Here is a 13,953-nt window from a genome sequence, read left to right as displayed (position 1 = left end):
TGAGTCTGGGGTTCAAGTCCCGCTTGGGGTGCCTTGTGATGGACTGGGTGCGTCCCCTCCGGTCTTACGCCCTGTGTTACCGGGTAGGCTCTGGTTCCCCGCGACCCTGTATGGGACAAGCAGATCTGAAAATGCATGTGTGTTTAAATACAGTCTTTCTTCAGTTTGGGTTGAAGAAAGGAGACAGATCCAGGTGCTTTTATTAGCTGATCAAACAAGGAGTAGACAAAGGTGTAGTCAGGGACAGGCAAAGGTCGGGTTGAGGAGCAAATGTTGTTCGTGGGACAAGACAAGAGATGTGTTCGAGTAAACAGAGCCAAGGGTCAAAAAGCCGAAACGTGGATGCAAAAGCACAGGGAAGGGACGAAGGGAGATCGGGGAAGGCAAGGAGAAGAGGTTGTAGATCGCTATCGCTGGAGCTGTGGTTTCTCAGAGTGAGGTTCCAGGACCAGACCAGGTGTGTCGGGGCAGCCTCTCTACACCCTGCCTCTCTGATTCACAACAGGTGGAGTCGTTAGGCACGAGGTTGTGGACGTGACATCAGGACATAAGGTTGACAGCTGTAATTTTATTTCTGACACCTAACATCACATCATTGATAACAACCCTGCTCACAGTGTGGAGTGGTTCTCATAATGACATGAAATTACTTATGTTTAAGTGCAGTTTTGGTTTATTCTAGCTAGGTAAATCATCTGCTTTGCATGTTACAATAAAGTTTGGTTTATTGAAGAGAAAGTACCATTGAAACGCAGCCATGCATAATAACAGCAGCTGGGGTTATACAATAAATAATTCTTTTATGTCCATGGTGGTATCTTTCTAGCTCTCAGTTACTGAATCTCAGCTACAGTAAGAACTCCTGAATTGCCACCTTTGCATTGTTGCCTTGTTGACTGTGAGAGTGCAGTACAAGTCAGAATTACAAAAAATACCAATGCCCATAAAGACCAATGTTTACAAGGAGCCACAAGGCTGAAGAGGTGTACAGTACTTGACATGCTCCATTCCCCTTGGAGAAATACTAGTCTCCTTTTAAGGACAAAGAAAAGGCAGAATTTTGTGTTCTCACAAGCAATGCTTAGAATAATATGTATTATGTCTTTTCTAATGGAACTTTGTCCACCAAAGGGAAGAAATTGCCTGATCTGTGGCCTTTTCCATAGCCCTTGACAAAATCTTTTCAAGCCTGTAAGTGGGACCGTCACACAATCATTGCTATCTCTGTGTATGCCATACCCCATCTTTGACATTTATTTAGCCAATGCTTTCCTCCAAAGCAGCTTATAGTGTTAAGATACTTACACTTATAAACCCACTTACATAGCTGGATCATTTTAACAAGAGCAACTTAGGGTAAATTGCTCAAGGGTACTGCAGTAGGAAGTCAGATTCAAACCTGGGTCCTTTGAATGCATGGCAGCAGCTCTAGAAAAGGGGTACCAGGGACCTGATGAAATCTAATGAAAACATATTGGATTCAGTGAAATCTGGACCTCATCAGGGTAAAAACTGAGAAAATATTGCTGTATCTCATATTCTTACAGCATGCGTTCAGTCATAATGTCCCACATTTCAGATTTTTTGGCATAAACTGGGTCATAAATCCTCAGAACAAGAAAGAGAAGTAAGCTTTGCTTTGAACTTTTTGCTGAAGTTCCATATAAGGGCAGCCAAGATCTCTTTGCATCAAAGTTAGTGTTTTCCTTCCTTCTGTGTAATGACAGAGGGAGACCTAAATTTGTTCAGAGAGAAGAGCCTCGGTGTCAAGCGTCTACACACAAAACAATGAGTTCTAAGAGCCACATGTTCCTGCTCTGCAATCAGTTCAGCATTATTGCTGTTCTTAGAGATGCATAGTTTCAGTTCTAGTGTAGAAGACAATGCAATGGGTGCTGAAATGAGCATATGGCCAGTTGATGCAGGTGGGGTCCAGACAAAACCCCCAGGACAAAACCCCTGGAGCAAAACCACCTACACTCGATGCAGGTACAAGTGTCAGAAGAGGCCCTTTCTAAAATTTTGTCCATGGCTCAGAAAAAAAGAAGCATAAAGATCAAAGTTTCAGTATATCTTACTGGGAAGGGCTTCTGTAACTATAACTTTAGTCAGTGTGGTTATGTGAATCTAATGAAAAATTTATCTTTTGACCAAGAGGAGACTAACATTTTCATTCTGCAGCACAACTCCGTATCTCCATGTTTGGAGAAAGGCAAATAGAAAAAATAGAAAATAGCCCCAAAAAAAAAAAAAAGAAATCATCTGCATTAGTTTGTTCACAGTTCATTGCTTTGAACATTGAATGTTGAGGTATCTTTGGTCTACACTGTCAACCACTCCTGGATAGTCTGCAAATGTATGGCTGTGTAAATAACTTTCCAGCTTTTATGGGTGTAATGTTTATGAAGTGAAAATCCTCTGCCACAGAGACAGCATATCAATAAAAGAGTGAAACCTCACCACAGCCCTCTCCGTCTAACAGCACTTTGATAAGAGGAGCTTCAGAGAGGCAGTGGAAAGTCTCAGGTCCAGGAGGCAACACAATTTTGTGCCTAGTCACAGCTGTGATGAACGAAGGATGAAATTTGCCACACTTGGTTAAAAAACTAGTTAAAATTACTGGTTTAAGGAAGGGGAAAAATTTAATTTGCTCAGATTTGCTCAAATGCTTCATTCAAGCATAGGTGTAAAACAGACGAATCATGCATTTTTGATATTCCAAGAAGTTTACGCAAAACCCGGCAATTTTTACACCCGAGCAGCAAATTTGTGAGAATATCTGGACTCAACGCACTTCTCAGCACTTGCTGTGCGTTCATGTCTAGAAGAGGTGAGCTGTATTTCGACCAGATCAGAGCTACTGATATAAATAAGGCTATAAAGCTCTTTTGAATGATATGGAAGTACACATGCTTCTGAGTTTTGGTAGCAAGGCTGGAAATGGCAGAAAATGTGTTTCAGTTGCTTGTATTCTCCTCAAGAATTCTCTATTTTTGAGGACTGAATCCAGCACAGAACAATTTAAACAACGCCCTTGTCATTATAGTATGATTTACATTTATTTATTTAGCTGACACCAAAGCAACTTACAATCGTTTACCCATTTATACAGCTGGGAAATTCATACTGGAGCACTTTAGGGTAAGTATCTTGCTCAAGGGTACTACAGCCTGAGGTGAGAATTGACCCGGCAACCTTGGGGGTCCAAAGGTTTCAGCTCTAACCACTACATTTCCAGCTGATTTCAAAAGCTGCTTTGCCACATAGATTGCCAAATTGCTGATTTAGAGTTTTCGGTAAAATTGCTCCATGAAATTCCTGTTCTACCCACCAGTAACGTTCTAATTTCAAATGAAATAGAGTCAAAGTTCAGATATTTTAATAAAATAAAGGCTACTTTGAATTATTCACTATAGGTGGTATAAAAATTTAATTTTGATTTCAACAGCACAGACCATATTAATGAAAAAAAGTAGCCGGATAAGTTCATTTCAAGCCACTTGGGGCTAATATGCCTTTTCATTTAAGAAAAAAAAAATACATCTATGTTTTCTAGTCTAAGCCGCTTTGTAGTGATATAATGCCCACAGGAAACGTGAGCGGAATGTGACAGCACAAAATGTGTTAAGAGGGCTATCTTAACATCAGTATTGCCAAACCGTGAGATATCGTCTTCAGAGAGGCAGACGCAGAATATTTAATGTGGCGTCTGTGTAAATGGTTATTTCACAGCCGCCTGTGAGTCACGCTGCAGTGAGATGTGTTTTGTTCCTTTGGCGTTGGTGAGGGGGGTCGGGCTGATGCAGCTTTCCATCTCAGGGCACAGATGATGGCGGTGATTGACAGTTCCTTCAAGGGAGCTCAGGAGCTGATATGGCTCCTAGCTTTAGTACCCTCTGCACTTGAGTCAAGCTTCATTTGGGGAGATTGCCTTTTTTAATGATGACATTTCAGGGAATTATATACGTTTTTTGTTCCACCGTCCCTCTGAAAGGAAAGAAAAGGTCTTACTGCTGAAGAGGGGATTTAAACTGTGAGAAAATATATTTAAAAAAATTCAGGATCTGTACCTGTATTTACATAGCGTACTAGTTGATAATGCAAAATATAGAAACATTTTGCTATCTAAAAGTGGTGACAACGATCCTGTACCTAAAAAAATAAAATATAAATCATTCATGGATAATTTGGTAAAATAATCACCAGAAAAAGTTAATTAAATTGGTTTTTTTTTCCTTTTGTGGTACTTTGAAAATATTAGAATTTATCTGAAAATTATACTTTTTGCCCCCAGTAACTGACATGTATAATTTACGCTGTCTCTAAAGGATTTCTCGTCCTCGCACTTGCGCGTTCAGGCTGAGAACGACAGCTCCGAGACCGTGCACAGACGGCTGGCTTTGACGCTTTCGGCAGCAGGTGCAGGCTCCTCACAGGGACTACTACTTCCTGTGCGATCCTACCCAGCATGCTGCTGTGTTGTGGAGGTTACGCGGGCACACAGGCAGGGCCTACCATCTGCATAGCTTCTGTCAGGGACAGAGGGGCGGAGACCCCCTCCTGCCGCTGTACCAGCAGGATGCAACACCTTGAGATGAGGGCAGACGGGGAGGCAGAGCCCACCCAACATGGAACCCTGACACTTACATTCACACTTTGCTTTGGCTGCAGTTTTCAAGAACACCACGATGCAAAATATATGCTCCCTCTCTCTCTGTCTCTCTCTATCTCCATACATTATCCATAGTGAGGTACACCTGCTATGCAGTATTCCTTCTGGGAAAAATATACAAACAAACAAACAAACACACACACGCACAATCAAAAAGCGCTTGTCCCAAAGGGGGTAGTGGTGAACCAGAGCCTAAGCCGGCAACACAGGGCGTAAGGCTGGAGGTGGAGGGGACACACCCAGGACGGGACACCGGTCCATCGCAAGGCACCCCAAGCGGGACTCGAACCCCAAACCCACCAGAGAGCGGGACCTGGCCAAGCCCGCTGCACCACCTGGCAAGAATATATTATATAAAAATATAATATATTTTTATTGGCAATAAACTGGCAATAAACTGGGTATTGGCAATATCAATAAGTGTAGGAAATAGCCTTATCTGAACTTTGAGCAATTTTTTGTCTTCTTACTTAGATGCTTAGTTTGTGAGAAAATCTCATCGTCACTGAAATCCCACTATATGAAATTTAACAGCGTGACCTTCTTACGTAACCTACAAGGGACGTTGATCACTCTGAGGTAGCTGTGAATTTTGTTTACTTTACAAATATTGCAAATGACAGTCAAATCACTTTGATCAATGACGACAAACACATTTTAACGCCGTCATCCCTTATCCGTTGCGCTGCAGTCCATTTCCTTTCCGACATGCAGCCACGTAGATAATTACAAGCCTTCAAAACAATAATTGGTTTTGCTAAATTGATCAGTTTAACGACGGGTTGTTATTATCAGAAGGCTTTTTTCGTTTCCTCATAACAACATACAAGAGAGTTCATAGAATTTTTCTTTCTTCTATCAAAAGAAATTATTGCTTTAGGTAGACATTGCTGTTACTTTGTTCAAATGCTTTACAGTGGGTTATGGGTCCTTGCTGTCCTCTATTGTGTACAGCTGTATAAATAATACATATAGTGTTGTGATCGATATGGACGGCAAGACAAGCAGGGAGCTCTTTCAGAGTGCTGGCTTTTAAGGCAATCTCAGGGGACCTTCCTTCATCAGTAATATTAAAAAGTGAAGTGCTCAGAAGTGGGAAACTCTTAAGTGCTGCGTTTTTGTGGATGCGTGTTGATGTGAGGTGTCCGTGTGGGTGTGTGCGTTTGTGCGTGACAAATCGGAGATCAGACCGGAGATAAAACCTTAAATGTCAAACATATTCGACGCGCCTCTGAGGTTCGGGCATACGAATTTGTAAGGCTTTCGCTCTGGGCTGCAGGTGGCCTCTCATCACATTGATAATGATTTAGATGGCTGGTTTTGTAGAGGCCACCAATATAAAGAGTGTAAAAAACCCACTGTAAATTAGTACTTATTGAATCAAAAGGTTTCTTATATAATCAGATGGAAGTCGTCTGCTAGACTGTGAAAGGATAACTTTTGTTTTGGTTCAAAACGGTGTTTAATTGCATTCTCAAGATACTTATTACTAAATAATAAGCTTTCAAATATCCATAAAAAGTGATTCCTCTTTGCAGTTGTATGGATTCAGGTAATATAGCAATATGGGAAAAAATCCTTAAAATTATGATTCTAAATGCGAAAACAATGTCTATAAAGCACATTTTGCAGTCTGGAAAATGCAGCTTAACAACTATTAAAACAATAAAAAGCAAGGTGAAGAGAAGGCTGCCAAGACAAAGTTGTGTTAGTAAATAAACAGTAAGGATGTAAGCTCAAAATTCACTACAATATAGTCAGACTGTGCTTGCTCAAAATGAATTTGTGCACTGCCATATCAAAATTACTTACGTGATTCAGTTTTTATTAGCGGTTGGTTTGGAGTTGGTATACGTGTATGAACAATTATTCATCAAAATTAAATTATGTTTTGGAAAGAGAAGTCTGAAAAGCACTTCTTTGGTTTCTTTGGTCTGCTTATATTCATAGTGTGCTCAGGTTACTACAAACTACCATAATAGTTAAAAGAAAAAAGTAAATTCATGATAAGAAACAATATTAAAGTATTTTATCTAGTTATACGGAGTTTTGCCAGAGTAATTCATGGTAAATATCTTGCTTAAGAGTACTGTACCAGGAGTACTGGTAACCTTAAGGTTATAAGTCTGTGTCCTTCACTGCTCTCCATATTAATGAAGAATCTAAGTACATTTACATTTATTTATTTAGGAGAAGCTTTTCTCCAAAGCGACTTCAGATGAACTCTATGTAGTGTTATCAGCCCACACGCCTTATTCACCAAGGTGACTTAGACTGCTAGATACACTACTTACACTGGGTCACTCATCCATACATTAATGGAACACACTCTCTCCATCACTCACACACTATGGGGAACCTCAACAGCATGTCTTTGGACTGTGGGAGGAAACCCACGCAGAGAACATGCAAACTCCACACAAACTGAGCAGGGATCGAACCCATGTCCATGTGCACCACCCTGCTGCTGTGATACAGCAGCACCACTCACTGTGCTACCCATTGCAAAATATAAAACTGCGCACATTTATACATATTTCTCTTTTACCGGTGACCTTATGCCCCGTCTCATTAAACAAAAACTGCCCACTTCATATAGTGAGTTCATGGTACATATACTTTAAGATCTATGTTGTTAAGGTATGTAAACTGTAATGGAGACCAATTATCATGTGCTCACTCTGGAATTTTCCCTGCTGTTTTCAAAATATATGATCCAATATGCCATCAGACACGGCCATTTCACCGTCCACAAACTGCCCACAACACCTGGTGGCGCCAATTTTCAGGTCCGGTGGTGCGAGGAACATAGGCAAGTGGACTCCACCTTGACTACGTGCTGCAATCCACTCTGAGCAGTTGTCCTCGCCTCTACCCCTCATAACCTCAGTGCAAAAGAAAATGTTTTGGTCGTTCCATAAACGTATTGGCTTCATTTTTCTGGCTTTTTCCAGTTTTGTTCAGTACATGAGAAGGCTGTGCAGTACCTTCATTTACTGAGTGATCATAACAGCACATTGCACTTTGTGGGTCTTGCAGGACTGCAGTGCATTTGTTACAAAACAGGGTGATTTTACAAATGTTAAAGCATCTGTATGTAACCTTGGACACAGTGTACTCAGTTCAATACCACAAGAGTTTATAAAATGGACATATTATTGTGAATTTAGTGTGGGCTGAGCTTTCAAAGGAAATGTGTGACTGTCACGTCCATGCCCACGACTCAACCGACAGCACCTGACTCTGGTCCAGCACCCTAACTGCTCACCCTTTAAAAGACCCTCCTCAGCTCCCATACCTTTGCGGAATCTCGTCAGAGACAACCGCCCTCCCTCGTGACGTCCAGTGCGCACTCAACACCTGCTGTTCGTTCTCATCTTCCCGTTTTCATCCCTTCGCTTTGTTTCCCGACCACGTCCACGGATCCTCGTTCAAACACCGACCAACCGACCTTTCGCTTCGTCCCCTGACCTCATACATGGATCTTCGCTCTGACTCCAACAGCTGATCAACCGACCATTTGCCTGTCCCCAACTCCGAGAACTTGCCTTATCCCCTGAATCCAGACAAACGACTCCGCGCTTGGGTCCTGCCGTCCTGGTTCTCTCAGCCTCGCATGACAGTGACAAAGATATCCGTGCCTGCTGTTAAAGTTAAAACCATTCTTGATTCTTGCCTATTCCACTTCAAGGTTATAAATTTGAAAATGCTGAAATAGGGAGGAGGGGGATGCGGTGGCAGAGTGGCATGGCAGGATTGGTTGGATCCTGCTCTGTGGTGGGTCTGGGGTTCGAGTCCTGCTTGGGGTGCCTTGTGATGGACTGGCGTCCTGTCCTGGGTGTGTCCTTGCGCCCTGCGTTGCCGGGTTAGGCTCCCGTTCGCTGCAACCCCACTCGAGACAAGCAGTTTCAAAGAGTGTGCGTGAAATATGCATGTTACTGAACTATTTTGAATTCAAGAGCAGTGTATAAACAAGTTTACATAGTACAGTTAATTAAATCTTTGCACATGATGCTTCACAACATCAAAAAACAGCAACAAAAAAAACTACAGCTACTTACCTACCTCTTACTCTATCTGCATCATATTTTTATGCTATTTATTTATGAGAAGCAGATGGGATCTTAATCTGATTTGTGTGCGTATGCCCTTTACTCCTCTGGATGCATTAATTACATTGTGTAACTGCAAGCACTTTAATGACAGGGTTAAAGGATACCATTGCATTGCCAACTTGTGACACAGTGATATGGAGCATGGTTGTGCCCCTCAACAGCTGTGTGAAGATTTATGTTTTCTGTTTCTTAGGAAAACATGAGACTTGAAGAACCATGGGTAGATGACAATCACGTCAACTGTGTGCTGAAGCAGAGTAAACCTGACTCTGCTACAATGAAATACTAAATCTAGCGTGCTTTAGATCCAGTGAATAAAACTGTTCGTTTCTCTTACTCAGATGTTATTTTATGGAATATTCGGCACTTTCACAAAGTGCCTAAACTAATAAGAATGCATCGGTCTCCAGCAGTAAAAACATAATGGTCTGGAATGGAAATAAAACACAAGATAACAGTGATACTAATCAGAAGATTTCGTACAGATGCCGTGTTCTGATATGTATGTTGTGCTCCTGTGAAAACAAGCACACTGAACAACTGCTGAACTAATACTGAGGAAAGTGGCTGCAAGCTGAGGACAGATTTAATCGCAGAAGGTCTCCTAAATGAGTAAGATTTTTTAATATCAACTACACTGTAAGTGTAGTACAAAAATGAATCTTTCTGGCAGCATTTTGATATGCTTCTCCGCTGTGAATACAAATCTTTGCCATTGAACGATCTTCCAAAGCTGTATAGGGTGTTTTGGAGTTTTACCATAGAAAAATGTTGACACATTCCTGTAAATAAAGGCCACCTGCAGGCTTGACTGTGTGTCAGTGATATGCCTTCATTACAAGTTTTTCAGACCAAATGCGTCCTTTTCCATACCCAAGACTAACAGACCATTCGCCTGCTGATGTCTTCACTCTAAAACTCGCATGCATCAGTTTTTTAAACGTTGAAAGAAATTCATCTGTGACTCCCAGCAGTAACATAGGTCTTATAGAACAACATTTTGGTGAAAGTGCTGAACTTAAAACTCTACACTGTATGCGGTGCACTTCAATACGTACTGCTCGTAGAACATATTCCATTGAACTACAGTGCCTTTACAACACCAGTGTGGCTTTTTGAAAAATATGTCCCAAATTAATGATGGCCGCTGCCGTATCTGAGTGAAAGCAAGAAAGATGTGGATGTAGAATGTAAAAGTGATCATGCGCGCCGCTAGAAAATGCAGAATTTAATCCAACGTTTGGGATTGATTTTAACGACTGCATCATCTGTATAGTTTAGAATCTGGTAAAATGAAATGACAGAAAACTGTGATCACACAAAAAAATTTGATACACCATGTGTGCATCCACTGCTATGTGCCAGTGCTGACTGAAATCCTTCACAGTTGCTTGCAGTGTTACCTTGGCAATACTCGCCTTGCACTAGCTGCCTTCAGTTCTTCACCATGTTTCATCTTGTTTTTGCTGTTTGATATGAAATTGCTTAATGCCAGAGCAGTATGCTTTACAGTATTTTTTTAATGACTAGGGCCTATATCATTTCAACACTAAATCCATTCAACCCTGTCTACATACTGTACATGTGCGGTATATGTATACTGTATATACTACATACAACAGATATCAGCGTGTTGGTCAGATGTGATGATGAGATCCTTACCAGCCAAGGTGGTGTATCATTTGATCCAGTAATTGCATTGCATTGCACTGCAGCATCTTGCTTCCATGCTGAACTACAATCTCTGCATGGGATCTTTCAGGCAGCCCGAGCAAGGCAAATATAGAGAAGGTGGTTCTGTGTTAGGCTGTATGGGGTAAATTGGGTTATCTTCCATTTACAATTCATTGTGCAGTTTGGCCCTTCACTTGGAACCCTACTGACTTAGAATTTTACCCATTTATAGAGCTGGATATTTTACTGAAGCGGTTCAGATACTAGTCTCTAAGGCAATGGTAGTGTAGTAGGGAACTTGAGCTGGCAACGTTTTTACTGTGTTTAACCAGAACGCTACCTGCTGCTCTGAGATGATTCTGTCAGTATTCTGCTTTTTGTTGTAAGCTGGCTATGTTGGCATGGCATAATGAGAAAATGTAAATTTAAATGTCAGAGTAAGGAGAAAAAAGGAAAGAACTGCAATGTTGCTTTTCCACAAGGACCATTCAATTTCTTCTACACATGGAAACACAATCGTGATTCGTCCTGTACACAGGCCTTGACATTTTTATTTCCCTTCTTGTAAGCAACCAGATAGGAACATAGCATGGGCTAGAATGCTGTGAATCATAAAACCTTGGCAAACCAGCCATCCTGGAAAAGGAAGAAATTATGTTCGAAAATATGATGAACTCCTATTACAAGTTTTATTATACATATCAAAAAATTTTTGTGACTTCTACATTGTATATCGCTTTGGAAAAAACATCTGCCAAATGAATAAATGTAAATATAGCATCAGCATCAGAACAGACATGGCTGAGTCACATTTTAAAACTACATATGATAATTTAAGGTGCAGTCTCTACTTATTAGGACTGTGACACATTTTTTTATTATTTTTGCTCTGTACTCCAGCACAGTAGATTTGAAATGAACCTATGACTAGAAGGTTAAAGTGTGGACTGTCAGCTTTAATTTGAGGGTATTTACATCCATACTAGGTTAATTGTGCAGGGATTAGAGCCCTTTTATGTGTAGCACCCCATTTTAAGGGAACAAAAATAATTGGACACTTGTCACAGTCCAAATACTTATCGACTCCATCGTAAAAACATAAAGATAGAAAATGGCTATCTTTCATTTTAGTGACATTACAGAGTCCGTTAGAAAATGTTTCTGTTTAATTATGACATCTGTTTTTACAGGAGCGCTCGATGTCCAACTGAAGCCCACGCCTAAGGCCCTGGGCCATGTCTGCCGTAGTTCTCCTGACCAGTTTGTGCACCTTAACTCGTGTTCCCATGTACAGTCAGACTGCCAGGGAACATCGCTTCAATCACAGAGCTCATCTCCATTTGGGGCGTTTTTTTTTTTTTTTCCCCTTGAACTTTTTTTCCGTGAAGCACAAGGCGAAGGAAAACGGCACTTATTTCTTCCCATAAATACCAAGGCCTGGATTCTCCAAGCGCTGACACTGAGAAGCAAGACGGCGCACGTTTTCGTCTGGCTCGCAGGCGCAAATCTATTATCTTGTCAAACAAAAAAATGTGTCCCTACCTAAACTGGCACTTTTTACTTTATTTTATTTTTTTTTTTGCTGTTCTGCTCCAGGTGAATTTATAGTGCAGTGTTTTGCAGAGCAGCAAACCTCGTCGGAGGACTTTGCGTTGAAAGGCGGAGAAGTGCTTTCAATCTACTCTGATTACTCCGTTCCAGGCGCTGCCAGTGCCGGTACAACAAAGCCGGATCAGCACTCGGCAGCTCGGCGACGGAGAGCGAGAGCGAGAGCGTGCGTCGCAGTAGCACAACATGAAAGCACATCTCTCATGATTGTAGTATGGACCTTTTGGGCGTCCCTGGGCTTCAGAAGCCAGCGCCCCTACTGCGGCTCCGCTCTGCCCTTCTCCTGGCCGCCGACTTGCTCCCTCTCTTCACATCCATTGTCCTCTTCCCGATACTCGAAGGGTTGCATTAGCGACAGGCGCCGCTTCCCCATTTGCATGCCAGCGCTTCCAGTTGGCTCTACCACGCACAGGCTTTTCACTCGTGGCCACAGCCTGGAAAAACAATAAGCCATCTGCAGGCCCCTCCTGCTCCGGCTTTGTACATCTGTCCTTGCAAGTCTTTGGACCCCGGTCTCAATCAAACTCTCCCTGCTGAATCGTATAGGAGCTGGAGCTTCTTGGACTCTTCCAAAAGGCGTCACGCTGACAGCAACACGCTGCTCTGCACCTCGGCCACACTCCCTCTGGGTTCCTGACAAAAACGCGGACCCATTTTGTCAGCCGCAGATGCATTCTGAAGCCTTTTATTGCGTTCGACCTCCTTCGACCATGTCCACGCATCCAGTCAGACTGCACACAGATGCTGGGGTACATTTCCCATGCGCCAGTCTAAAACTGCTTTTTTTCAGTAACAGCATTGCGAGAGTCATTTTCCGGTATGAATATTAAATTAAAAAAAAAAAAAGAAAAAAAAAAAACCCGAGTCATTTAGAACTGTAATTTTCTGGTCTTGCAGTGCGAATGCGTTAAGCTGCCTGCCCCTTCATTATTCAGTTTTTATTTCAAACTCAACACCCTCTTAATTATTTCCTCCATACGAGGCAAGGGAAAGCTTTCACATAAATACAGTACCGAGGTCTGCATTCTTCATGTGTTGAAGTGCTTTGCCACTTTGAACCCTGGTTATGGGGCCATTACTCAGTTCTCATAGCAGAGACGCTGTCGTTTCGGCTGCAATGATCTGGCTTGCCGCGCACTTTTTTATGTGCTTTAGCTATGGATCATTATTCAGCTGCTCAGGGAATTGCCGAAAAAAGAACATTAAAAAGAATTTAGTAGGCCAGTTTCTGTAAACTAAATATCTAGTTCATGCATGTGTTTTAGTTCTCAATTAAGCTTCCATTTATCAAATATCTACAGTTAACTTGCATCATCATAACCGCTATCAAATTTTGTTTTCAAAGTCCATACATAAGCGGCGATGGTGATTATATGGAATGAAAAAGAAAACAATGGATCCAATTACACATATTCCACCCATCAGCATTTTCTTAAAGCTTGCAGTTAAGAGGTTTGCTGCTCATTCCCCAGAGATGGGTGCACACAACAGAATTTACAGCAGGGTAAAGGGTTTACAGCTCAGAGGTTTCTGTTGTCTAAGAGCTTTGATGCTAATGTCCAAAAATTGGATTATAAGAAATACATGCGAAAAGATGCCTCCATCAGTTGTGCATTAACGTTGTTGGGAGCGAAAATTGCCCAGGATGTCCCATTATCATTAAACTCCCCAGAGCAGAACTTCTTTTTCCTCTCGCACTCATACAATATTAATGGGCATAGCACTGCAATGGGGCACAGGGGTTAAGGCCGACAGTAGAAATGCACAAGAAAGGGAGAGATATCCACTTCAGGTGGAAATGTCAAGGATAAACCAGGCTGGCATTTGCACAAATACTGAGGACTGACGTTGTTGTGTCATGTTGTGGATATTCAAACGGCACCT

This window comes from Scleropages formosus, chromosome 11 (assembly GCF_900964775.1).
Source record: "Scleropages formosus chromosome 11, fSclFor1.1, whole genome shotgun sequence".
Taxonomy (NCBI): domain Eukaryota; kingdom Metazoa; phylum Chordata; class Actinopteri; order Osteoglossiformes; family Osteoglossidae; genus Scleropages; species Scleropages formosus.
This window is presented reverse-complemented; position numbering follows the sequence as displayed.